The sequence below is a fragment of the Zonotrichia leucophrys genome, chromosome 2, assembly GCF_028769735.1.
Source record: "Zonotrichia leucophrys gambelii isolate GWCS_2022_RI chromosome 2, RI_Zleu_2.0, whole genome shotgun sequence".
Classification (NCBI taxonomy): domain Eukaryota; kingdom Metazoa; phylum Chordata; class Aves; order Passeriformes; family Passerellidae; genus Zonotrichia; species Zonotrichia leucophrys.
The window spans coordinates 6167351-6180658 of record NC_088171.1 but is presented as its reverse complement, the minus strand read 5'-3'; the positions used below and the strand labels follow the sequence as shown (position 1 = coordinate 6180658).

The window sequence follows — 13308 nt, the reverse complement described above, 5'->3', positions numbered from 1 at the left end:
GGAAGAAAATGCAAAGTTCACTGGAAAAGATAAAAGATATCTGAAAATAGATATGGAAAAGCTGCAGGTAAACACGCAAATGTATGAGGCTCCTATTCAGCAAAACACTTAAGGCCACTTTGCACCCACTGAAGCACAGGGGGCTCAACCACAGGCTGAAAGGAGAGCACTCTGAAGCACTTCCCTGAAAGGGGAAGGACTCTGGAAACACAGCAGTAATTTTTTCTCTCAGTAAACACATTTGACTAGACCTTGTGCTCGCTGGTATGCGTGGTGCCATTAAATCCAGCCGCTTCTTCCTGGGTTGGTGATTATTGCTGCTGAGCTCTCTAGAACTTCTCCCAGGACTAATGGCACAGGAAAGGATGTTTGCAGGGTTGGTCCCTCCCTCTGGAAGCCCAGGTGCTCTGTTTGTGTGGCTTTATTGATCCACCTAAGGCAGGGATTTCACTGAAAACTCCACAGCTCATCACAGCACTACCACGGTTCGTGCCATTACCAACACAGCTACTGAAATATTAATAAAACTCTAGCAGGATTCAAAGGGCTGTGCTGAATTGCTTACAGAGGAACTTCCATGCTGAGAAAGAAATTACAAGCATAACTAGATTTCAATAGTAATTATTTAAGCCTATTTATCTTTCACTTGTCCAGCTTTTTCTTTTTTTTTCCTTTCCCTCGGCTTGACTGACATTCAGTGTTATTCAGGTATTAAGCAAATTTCCCTTCCCCAGGGAGTCCCAGACTACCTGCCTCAGTTTTAAAGCCACATCACTGCAGGAAATCCCTCAAGAGGTACCCGGAGCAGAAAAACACTTTATTCCAAATGAAACTATCTGAAAGACGAAATGACACAAAGGAAGCAGTTGGTTAAGCGAATTGCTCTCTGTATAAATACTTTTGGACTGTCAGGTTTGTAGCAGTCTTTTCAAATGTCGTTGTATGTTTCTGGGAAATTAATTTAAAATCAAATTACTTGTTTCCTGCTTAGGAGGGCATGTGGTCTAAAATACCTTCCAACTTTAATAAATCAAATTATGCATGTCCAAACCTATACCCTCTGCATAGGAAGGTACTACACACAATTTCTAGTCACACATTAGCACTGATCTTCATAGGGTAATAACCACAGAGTTACAGGTATGTCTCTGACAAAAGGTAACACTTTTTAAGGCTTTTCAGCAGTTTTTATCTTTGGAAATAGTTTAATATTCAGGAGAGAAGCCAATGTAGAAGGCACAGTACACACAACTAAGGCACTCAGCCATAAAATGTCTTTTTTTTTTTTAATGCAATGTGCATACAACTTAGTACCAAGTAATCTTAATGGCATGATATTGGTTATAGCACTGGAACAACAGAAACAATTGTTTCATGCTGAAAGTGCAACACAATCTAAGGTGACGTCTCAAGTTCATTTATGCAGAAAGGTTGTGCACTCAGATTCACTAGAACTGTGCACTGTAAGAGGACAGACCCTGTAACTCAGCTGGTCTGATGAATATTCTAATTGTTAAGCAAATTATTGTGTTAATCTAGAGTCAAATGCCAAACTTACACCAATTCTCTATTTACTAATCCTTCTGTGTGGTACCAGGACTTAGCAACACTTTCATAGAGATTCAACTCCAGGAAATGTGGTCCTGGCTTCTTCCCAGAAATCACACTTGCACCAAGTATCCAATGAGTTATGTTAATTAAAACTGATTAATATATCCTGGCAAAATATTCAATGGGGGCATCAGGCACATGTGCTCAGATAACAATTTGGTTCATCAACATGCGTTTTCAGTCTTGTCCTCTAAATTTATAAGCTGGGAGGAAATGAGTAAGAGAAATAGACTGCTCCAAAGAATCTGGTTGTGCAGGCTAATCCCAAAAGGAGTGTTAGGGAATCCACTGAGGTTTTGCAAGCAACCAGTGACAGCCCTGGTGAACAATTCTCTTGAGATGTGACAGTTTCACTTCCAGCACACAGCACCTGAAAATCAGCAGAGACCTGTCTGGGGAAAGGTGCCTTTGGTTTATGTTGTTTAACTTCAGGCTGTTTGCTTTTGTCCTTATTCCAGATGATTTGTTCTTCTGATGGCAACGGCAGCAGGTCTATCTCCTGTACAGCTTCCCACCGTGGGTGGTTTACATAATTTATGTTTAATTTTTGTATCAAGTGCCACGTTGCCAAGGCAATACACATTATGTTAATATTTATCAATTCAGTCGCTTTCTTCATTTGTAAAGTAAAAACATTGAATGGTACTAAAACTTTGTGCATGCAAAGGGAGGGCTGGGGAGCCCAGGACTGACCTCAGCATGAACCAAAAGTTTGCTCACCTCTGCTCTGACATGGGCCCTAAAAAGAGGTGATGTGCCAACACCATACCAGTGATTAGCACAGGGAGAGGGATGGACAGTGCTGTCCCCTCTCACACTGCAGCTAAATTGCAGCACCAGGAAAACAGCTACCAGATTGGAACCAGGGCATAATCTGGGTGACATCTCAAGAGTGCTGGTGCACGGACCCACATAGCTGTTTGCTGACACAAATAAATGCAAAGGCTCCACACTGTGTCGTGTCTCTGAAAAGCACAGATCGGCTAATTGTTCCAGGCTCAAAGGGGGATTAGTGCAAATGCCACTCCTCTGGAAAGAGGACTTGCTGCTGGCAAAACAAGGCAAATACCTGTCATCAGCATGGATTCACTTTATTCCTTCCCCATGGAAATATAATTTTTTCCATTCACTGCAAACAGATTTAGAAAGAGGATCCCAGGACTTGCCTTTCAGGAGGTGATCGGTTCAAATGGGTTCTCCTGATGCTTCTCTCACTCCCTAGATCATGACCCTGTCTTGTGACATTTGTTCCCTGATTCTCTGGCTGTGGCTGTTGTGAGAAAGATGTGCAAATCCTTTGATAGCAGGAAGCTTCCTGTCCCAAGCAGGTGGGGAGGAAAGAAATGGGAATTGGCTCTGGAGCTCTCCTCCCTTGCCATTGTTACTACAGAACCAATGAGCAAAAATAATGTGGATAGATGAAGTTAATTATTTTTCTATTTTATGGAAAGGTTTTCTCTTTCTCTGGTGAGACAGTGCAAATGCAAACTGCCTTTTATTCAAGTCACAGTGCAATGGGAAGTTTTGATGCCTTGTATCCACTCCCCACCATGCTCATGCATCCATCTGCCTCTTGGAAGCCCAATTTTGACACACTAATAGGAATTCAGGGGTGTCTGAGTTCTGCAGTCCCATTCCAGGAATGATCTGGTCAGGACATTTACCATGGGATGTTGCCCATCAGAGGAGCAGCAGGATTCTGACAACAGAACAATCTCTTCTTTAGCCATTCATTAATGAGTGACACTATGACATTGAGTCTCCTCAAGAAATCCAGCTCCTTTAACAGATGACAACACATTTTAAACTGCAAAGTTTCTCACACCCAAATTTTGGATACCATAAGGGGAGTCTGCAGAGTTTTTCATGTGTAGTAAACCCTGTTCAGCAGCATGACAGGGATTTTACAAGAGGGCTGTTTACTCTGCAAAGTGGTTGTTGATGTTTGTGTTTCTCCTTGCAGACAACTATGGATTTCACAAAATTGCTGTGCCTAGTAGCAATTGGCACCCTTTCTCAGCAACAGTTTGCATCTAGTAACTGGCACCCTTCCTCTGCAAAGGAGCCAACGAGTAAATGATGGTGAAAACTGAACTGTTTGTGTACTACCTCCACATAAGTGGAGAAGCAAGCAGATTGCAGAGCTGCTGAAAGACGGTGAGCTTGCATTGCTGCCTTGGTGGCACTTGTTCTGTGTGTAAAGTAAACAGGAGACTGCAGTCTGCAGAGCTGACAACTCTCAGATATGCTGAATTCAGTCTTTCTGAAAAGCCTTGAAAAATGTGAGCTGAAATGGGAGAGAAATAAATAACCACAAACTGCAGAAACGAATCGTTGGTGCTTATTACCAGAACAGATCATTTATGATCCTGGCTCTTCTCTTTCACAAATAAATGTAAATCCTTGTAGCACCAACAAAATCAGTGCATTTATCTTTCTGCATGAAGAAAGATCACCAATTATATCAGGAAAATTCCCTTACTTCCATAATATGAGAAGGGGAAGATTTGTATCACTTATTCTGCTAGGAATAAAAAGAAGGCTGGAGAGCAGCTGTCACTTTTAAATGTGCACATTTAAGAATCTCTCTAACCTGCTTTGAAGATTTGCTTCTGTAATGCAGAGTTGCCACTACTCAGTTTAATGGGCTATCACAGGAAAACCTGGAGCAAAACCACAGCACAGCACAAGGATTATAGCTGAGACACAAAAAAGGACTTGTGCTACACTGTGCTCATTTCTAAGAGCATTTTATTGGCAGACTACAACATTTGCAATATCAGTGTAAAGTGTGTCAAGTCCTATCTTAAGGCTGACACACACATGTATCATTTAAGACCTGCAAATTTCTCATAGAGGGGACAAAGCCAGGAAAGTCTAAACCTGATTATTAGAGACAGGTGATGCCCCCTCTCCCTCCTAGCCACTTGGTCCATCATTCCACTTCAGCAGGAACAGCCAGACACCATAGCTTAGTACACTGATTTATGTTCCAATTTTACAGCATTTATCCATCCCTCCCTGTCGTTTCTCCTGTCATTCATCTATGCAAAAGCCAGAAACAAAATGGTGCAAAGGGAGTAGTAAAACATCAGAATTAAAGGTGCTGCTCACATTTGCTCTGTGAATCCATATACATATTTTTTTCACTTTCTTGATGACTCAGCGTTTATAGGAACCACTTTTATAAAAATCCAAAACACTAACACATGCATAAGAGCCACGTGGGCAAAACAGATTAAACACAATAGTCTCTGAGTTCAGAAAGAGCAGAGTTGGCTGCCCAGTCCCTGGGCAGATGATGCCCTCAACCTGGATGTCTGTAGGTGCCAGGTGATTTTTGTGTGTACTGTCACCTCTCAGAGTTAAGGGCATGGAATTCTGAAGTTAAACCTATGTAAGTAAAACACAGACCTTATCCTCTTGTTTGAAACACATTTTTTCCCCAAAAAAGTCACAAGGTATTTGTAAGAAAACTCCAGCACCTGCTCTAGAAAAACAATGCACCTGTGAGTACTTAGCTGGATAAAATTATCTGGCCATTACAATTCAGGATGTGCAAGGCTAGGGCTGGCCAGAAACTACAGCAGCTCAGCAGAGCATGTTAACAGCAAAACCTCCCTGGAACCAACCTGACCTGGTATTTTCTTCTATTTTGAATAAAGGTGAACTAAAACATTGCCAGACCTCATCACAGCCACTAACTGCTGATCTCTGTATGAGTGTTGGATGATTTGCAAAATGTCATCCCTCAGAAGCAGCAGTTCAGCAGTGTTCCTTCTTGGATTAATCCAGAATATTTTAAGCCTTTGAACTCTGGCTGCAGAGAAGCAAGGCACATTTTTTCTAATGGCTTCTGCCTTCCTGGCCCTAGATCCTTTACCACACTGAGCAACACACTGCCCATAATAAAACAGAAATTCATTATTCCAAGGGTCGACTCTTAAAACTTGTCTGAGAGGAAGAACTTGGCAAAAAGATGGACTGCCAAAGTTAATTTATACTGTTATCAATTCAATAGGCTTAAATAGGCAGTGAAAGCATTTCATAAGTGTTCATTGTTCAGAGTTCAAGCTAATACCTTCTGCTAAATTGCGTTTTGAAGTTTAATCACAATCTACTTTATGTTTCTTTCAGTAATTGGGATTTCTCCACAGTATAATATGAAAAACTCGAACTAATGGGCTTCTCTGATGGAAGTTTAAATTTTGGAAATTTGCCTTGGAGTGCAGTCAGTGCGAGTGCCTGAAATAACCCAGAACCTTTCACCCAATTAAGATGTTAATATTTTGATCATTAAGAAAGTTTTATATTATTACAGGCAACAGCAACAAAATAATCATTATTTGAAGTGTTATTTTGGAGTGTAATTAATGGGAGTAGTTTTACCCCTCCAACACACTCTGCCTCACACGGCACGGGAGCTGTTGGGGAACTGGCTGCTGCTCTTTTTGTCCAAAACACTAAATGTCAGCATTTTCTTTATCCCAGGGAGGAACAGTGAGAAATGCTCATTTCTGGTCAGCCTTTTGCTCCGGGGAGGGACATGGATCCTGGGAAATGGCATCCAGCAAGCTGTGACTGACTGACGCGCACTCCCGGGGCCGGGCACTTGTCCAAACGCATGTTGTCAACTCTGCTGCTCCTGATATCAGCTCGTTCAATGCCAGCCTGGCTTTTCCCCCCTCCTTTGCTTCTCTCCTCCATCAGCTCCCTGTGTTTCCTGCACCTTAGGCATTGTGCTGTGCAAAAATATGTTTGCCTGGCACTGAGAAATGAATGAGCACCCTAAAACTTCTGTTTGTGGTGTGAGTGCTCCAGTCACATCAGCAGAGATCTGACACGGGAGTTTCTGCCCCACTCTACAGCCACAAAATAAACAAAAGCACCTTTCTACATGTAGAATCCCAGATGAGGACATAGGTGCTTTAAATCTGCTGCTGGGATTTACAGTCCTGTTTTCTTTTTTTAAATGCCTTTGCTGCTATTCTTCTGAAGACAATAAATCCAGAAATGTTCTCTTTTATTGCCAAAAATAATTAGCCAATAATTGAGTTCTGCACAGTTTTCAAGAAACACAAAGCAAAAGATATGGCTTAAAAAGTGATAAATTCAGGCAAACTATGTCCAGAATAATAATGAAATCCCCCTGTTATCTTACTTAATGATCAGAAAAATATTGGCCCAAATAAAGGTGACAAGAAGGATGCTGTAAGATATATTGTGTGCAGCATGCATGTACACACGTGGGCTCACTCTCCTCCCAGTGAGAACTGGAGAGCCATCAGCAGGATTTAATGGTATTTTATCTAGTTATACTCAGGGAGTATGTGTCCCACAGACTGGAACTGCAAACAGACAGAAAATAAATACTATTTGAAAAGGGCATTAAGGTTCCTGACAGCAAAGTATATTTCCTGCAGCAAAAGGCTGAAATTAATGTACCCTGTCAAATAAACACATGGCTTCATGGTATCTCTGATTTATAGGTGTTAGAAATTTTAGGAGCATAAGATATTGTCACAAACAATTCTATAACAAAATCTTTGTGCACTGGCATTTTTATAGCAATTTTCAATAATTTCAGCTGCACTTGCATCAACCTGGAATAATTCCATTGACTTTTGCAGAATCCCTTCAGGTTTAGAAGCAGGTTTGTAATGAACAGGAATTGTACAATAAAATTTCCACTGTGTACAAAGGAAACAGATGTGGGTCCACATGCAGATGGTGAACTTTCTGTTACCTGAGAATTTTTTTTTTTCCATCTTACAAATGATGCATCATAGCTAAAATAAACTTACAGTCTCCCTGCAGAAATTAGCTGTAGTCCTTGACTCAGTGCTATGAGAAAGCAAAACCATCATACTTTAATGGTCCTTTCTGACCTCAAAATTATGAATCTCTTACTGGTGGAAACTTGTAAGAAAAGCCATTCAGAAACAGTTTCACCTTGTCAAATGAAATGAGTTAATAATTTTGAAATATATAAAGGGAAGGAGAGAATAAAAGCTTGGGGTTCTGATCCATTTCAGGGCAATATAGAGACTGAACCAGTGGAACAGAGACTGAGGGCAGCCAGCTCTATCTTTGATGTGTACAGAGGCAGTTACTCATCTTCAGCTGTGTCCCAGACTGCAACACAAGATGTTTTCTGTTTACCATCTGTATGGCAGTTGTCTTTTGTCAAGGGGGCAGTTTTCCTTACCTCTGAGTGATCACAATCACATCTCCCTTGGGAGGGGACATCTGGTGATAACAGCTATTGAATGTCACTGCATGGCTGATAAGAACTACAGCATCCCATTGGGAGATGTGAGCCCAGAGGGAGGAGCCAAGCATTCCTACCCAGATATAATCCAGAGGTTTTGAGACACTAGCACAGCTTCTCCACTGAATTTCCCAGAGGAACAGCAGCTGCCTCTCCTTCCACTGGATCTTCAGAGGAAGAATGCATCCTTCTCTACAGATCCCCCTTGCTCCAACAGAACCACCCCTGACACTGCAGGAGGGCTGCAGCCACAATTCCAATGGGACTGCCACCAACAGCCTGACCCACAGGGTGTCAGGTTGTGTTCTGACTCTGTCAGTGTTGTTCTAGTGTACTGCATTGTTTATTTTATCCTTTTATTTTCTTCCCTGTTAAAGAACTGTTATCTCCTGCTCCCATATTTTTTTGCCTGAGAGCCCCTTAATTTAAAATTTATAGCAATTCAGAGGAGTGGGGAAGGTTTACATTCTCCATTTCAGGGGAGGCTCCTGCCTTCCTTAGCAGACTCCTGTCTTCTCAAACCGAGACAAGCTGGAAACTTGTTCTCCCTGGGAAATATGTTTGGTGAAGTCCAGACAAGGCTATACAAGGAGGGAGAACTGTCCATTGAGAAAAAAACCCCATATGACTGAGAGAGCAAAGTGTGCTCTGGAGCAAAGAATATGCATCCAGTGTGCAAAATCCAGGTACTGACCCACCTTTGGATCTTCTGTGCTGACCATGATCCAAACATCCTGAAAATGACAGTAGAGCTGCTGCTGTGCCCAGAATTGTCTAGGAAAACCCCACTGAGAATTGGAGCTGGAAAGCCTGAGAGGCAGAGAAAAACACAGTCCTGCAGGCAATATTCCTTGCCAGGTCAGGGAAAGGCGAGCCCCAGGAGACACAGCAGCAACTCTCTGCAGTTTCAGGATTTCTGGAGCCAGGGGTTGTCAGAACTCAGTGCATCCCTCCGGGTGTCCAGAGCTGCCAAGGACCCCACTGGGGCACTCGGAGACCCTGGCATGCTGCCTAGAACACCTGGGGATTTGATTATGACCCCTGGAGCAAGTTACCAACTTTGTATGAGGGCCTGAAAGTCACAGAAGTTTGAATAGTATAATAATAAAATTGTCACAGGGTGAAAATGTAGATTTTAGGATTTTTGGTAAGGGGGTTATGGGGACAAGATGGAGGAACTTGGGCGTGTTTAGCCTTTCTTCTTCTTCTTCTTGTTCTCCATTTTCTGCAGTGATGTTGGCACTTTGGGATTGGTTCAGAGTAGAAGTGCACTGTCTAACACAGGTGATAGGTATTGGAAGGTAATTGTAAACATGTTATACGTAGTTTGTAGTATAAAAGGACAGCACTGCCTTAGGGGCGGTCAGAGTGCCTGTGGCTGCCCTGCTGAGCAGACCTCTACTGGGCAGAAAGAAAATTTTATAGATAGGAATTAATAAACAACCTCAAGACCAAAAAGTGAAGAGTCCAGGCTCGTTCTTCAGTTGCGCAGGCCGAAGCAGAGACATCCTGCACATCTCGGGGCAGCAATTACCAAAAACAACCCGAGAAGGGGTGAGCCTGAGGCAGGAGAATGGGTCATTCCTCCTCGGGATGGCACAAAGTGGCTCTGGGGGCACTCTGGGAGCCCAGCAAGACCAGCCAGGGCACAGGGGGTGTGCGTGCCTGGAGCCCAGGCTGGGCTGGGCAGCGCTGGGTCCCGGCAGCAGGCAGGCAGCACTTTGTGTGTGACCCAATTAGCCACTGCCTCGGAACAAATCAATAATGGCATCTTCTGGAGACAAGCAGGCCAGTGCTGCTGGCTCGGCAGGGAAGGCACAAAGGTGTGATCTCTGTGGAAAATTGGTGTCCAGGAGGGTTCTGTCACTGCTGAGGGGCTCAGTGTGAGATGTGGTCATGAGCCACAGAGTCACTGCAGCGTGAGGTTTTGTGGCATTCACATTTTCTGGAAAATACCTTCATCCAGGATTTTTCTCTCTCAGGGGGTCTCTGTGGTCAGGAAGACCCCGAGATGTATCAGAGAGTCTCTTTCCCCAGCCCAGCAACTGAAGAAGGAGTCAGGATTCTTCTGTTCTGGTTCTCAAGGTTGTTTATTTGCTGTTTTCTATAACATTCCTTCTCTGACCTGCCGGGGTCTGTCTAGCAGATCTGGTTGAGGCACACTGCCCACCTCAGAGGTGGTGTTATCTTTTTACGCTAAAAACTACATGTGTATTATTTACAGTAATTTCCCTATACCTATCACCTATGTTAGACAGTCTGTCTCTACCCTAAGCCAATCCAAAAGTGTCACCATCACCCAGAAGATGGAGGCTAGGAAGAATGAGAAAGAAGGACAAGGCATGTCCAAATCCCTCCATCTTGGGACCCCAAGCCCCCATTCTAAAAATTCAAAATTCTATTTTTCTATCTTGCTACAAACTATCATTCTACTTAAACTTTCGTGGCTTGTAAATCCTCATATAAGGTTGGTAATTTTTTCCATGGGTTAAAATCAAAAGCACAGGGGAATCTTGGGCTCTGTGCCAAAGTCTCTGAGCCCCCTGGCAGGGGCTGGAGCCATTCAGGGCAACCAGAGGGATGTCCTGGGTTCTGACATTTCTTCTAGGAAGCTGAGAAGTCTCAGAGAAAAAGAAAAACAAATTCTTATCTCATTTGCTTCTCCTGTGTTGTGCTCACATGTGAAATGTGTTTGCAGATTGTTTACCCACAGGTGATTGTTTAATTAAATTCTGGTGTGAGTTGTTTTGACTCATTGGCCAATCAGGGCCAAGCTGTGTTGGGACTCTGGAGATAGTTTTCATTATTATCTTTTTAGCCTTCTGTAAGTATATTTTCTGTATTCTTTAGTTTAGCTTAATATTCTTTAATATAATATAGTATAATAAAATAATAAATTAGCCTTCTGAGAACATGGAGTCAGATTCATTGTTCCTTCCTTTATCTGGGGTCCCAGCAAATACAATAGGTTTTCTCCTCAGTGACATGCTGGGTAGCCATGAGGACACCACAAGAGGTTTGAGTAAGGCAACACATGTAGTAACTCAATTTAAGGCAGGGCACAAAGATGTAACAACCCTGCTGGACTCATTCAAATGAGAAGGAAAGAGTAGAGCCATTTCTTTAGGTGGTACTACTAAAATTTCCTGGCTGCAGGAACTCATGGATGAACAGAAGGATCCAGACAGTGAGCCCAAAAACCTGAACCTCACAGAGACTGTGGTAATAGGTACAAGACAGAGTTAACTGTGAGTGCAAGATGTTGTATTTTGGAGCTGATTTAGGACACCCAGCACTCATCTGGAACCTCCTTTAGGTCCATTTATCACAGGATTCCTCAGAACCAAAAAGTGATGTCACTGTGAAAAAGGCACACACTGTTCTGGACTACAACTCTGGGCCACTTGAAAGGGAAGAACAACTAAAGCAGAAGTTTTTGAAGATAAAAGCTTTGCACTTAGATAGCTAATGTACATGGTACAAACCCCTCTGATGTCTGAAACCTTCAATGTAGCTAAATTGCAGGTAAGTTGTTGTAGAATCCATTGCATTAGTTGGACTGGGCTGTATCCACTTAATTATCTCATCACCTTGCTGTCCCCATAATCTATTTCTTTCTTCTTCAGGGCACTGAAAGGTGGTGCCACATATGAAAAATGGTCATAAAGCAATTACAAGACACTCTGTGGAGGCTCAAGATGGTAACTTCCACATTTTAATCATCTAGAAAGCCAAAATGAGAACTCAAAAGAACCTCAAGAAGGTGCAGCCAGTAAATTACTGTGGTTGCTGCTGAGATTTTGGGAGCTGTTTTCCTGCTGGCAAAACCCATATTTTACATGTCAAAGACTGGGAAAAATTTGAAAGAGAGTTATTCTTTTTTCTCATATGAGGCTAAAATCATTAAATCCTTAAAGAATCTTGTGGACTGAGAGGGAGAGACTTTCCCAGCACTATGAACAGGTCAAGGAGAAGGGGTTAGATAAAGAAACAAACTAAAATGCTGCAGTGACCAGCTGCACACATATCACACAGCAGTGACAAATTAATTTAGCTCAAGGCAGCTCTTTCTCAGCCTCACTCCCCATTTCTTGTGCCTGTGCTGACTTTCATTGTTCTGTTTTCCTTTTGGACCCTTTCACTCTGGGATGTGTGGGCTACAGGTACATGTCCCCTTGCTCTGTGAGCTGGCAGAGCATCTCACTTGCATCTCAGTAATCAAAGGAGATTTGGGAGCCATCAGATGGGCTCACTCCTTCAAAACCCTCTCAATGACAGTGCCACAAATTGGCAGCTTTCAGGAGCATGGCTGCTGCCAGTGCAAGCTTTGATAATAGAAATGGCAGCTGAAATTTAAACTTAGACATTTCCATTACTCAGAGGAAAATGTGCAGTCAAAGAAGGTTTTCTCATCATCTGAAATTTCAAGCTGCTGTGTGCAGTGCTCTGGGGCCCATTTCTTACAGCCACAATGGCTTATTTTAGAGTAGTTTTGTGACTTTCTGGGAAGAACCTGGGAAGTACCCTTTATGGTACAGGAGCTGTAAGCTGAGATGATCCTCACCCTGAAATACCCAAAGTTAGGGGGCATCACCAGTCTCAAAGTTATTGAGATCATTAACTTTGTGGTCCTGCCCAAAACCAGCATCCCTTTAGCCCCTCTCTTTTAGACTGGACAAATCTTTTAGACTGGATAAGTCTTATAGACTGGACAAGTCAGACTGATGGAAGCACAGGCTATCTGGGCTGGGATCTTCAAGTGACAGAGAATGTATAAAGGGTGTGTAAGGGTTGTGTAGGTTTTCCAGCTGTGCACTGCAAAGGCATTCATCCACATTATCCCTTTTTATGCATCTCCTGTCACCTTCTTTTCCATGCTTTTGCACCAAAATCCACTTGCAGGAGGAGGAAAACACGTTCTGGCCATGCTGCCAAAGGGCTGCTCAATTCCAGGTCAGCCAACAACTTTAAAGGGAAGCAGGGTACTTTGTCTTCTCCTCAGAAGTAAATGTACATACACATTCCCTTTGTACATACTAAAATATTGAAATATGTAAAAATATGGATTGTAATTAGGGGAAAGTTGGAATAGATTTGAATGTTTAGCATACCCTTGGTATTTCTTGTTTGGTTTCTGCCTGATGCCCTCTGCACAAAATGGTACTTCACCCTAATTGTGCCCTCTCCGTGCAATCATGTAAATTTTGCTCTTGTTCATGTTGTTCTTCCTTTGGGAGCTCTAATCTGGTTATCCTGGACATCCTGGAGGGGAGGAGGTAAGGACACCCATGGAGTTGGATTAAAGTTTCTGGCTGTGAGTGGGGAAATTTATTCCCCACAGTCCCACAGGGATGTCCTTGGTAAAAGGGTCAGCCCACTGTAAGGTACAACAACTCAATATCCAGGGAATTGGGATTTCATATCAG

The 13308-nt window shown here is 42.8% G+C and overlaps 1 protein-coding gene across 3 annotated transcripts in view; it reads right to left on the bottom strand.

The window, feature by feature from the left end:
- The window catches only part of LOC135443558 (sodium channel protein type 5 subunit alpha-like), a 214421-nt gene that overhangs the window by 57473 nt on the left and 143640 nt on the right, over positions 1 to 13308 (bottom strand). The gene's annotated exons all lie outside the window — the stretch shown is intronic.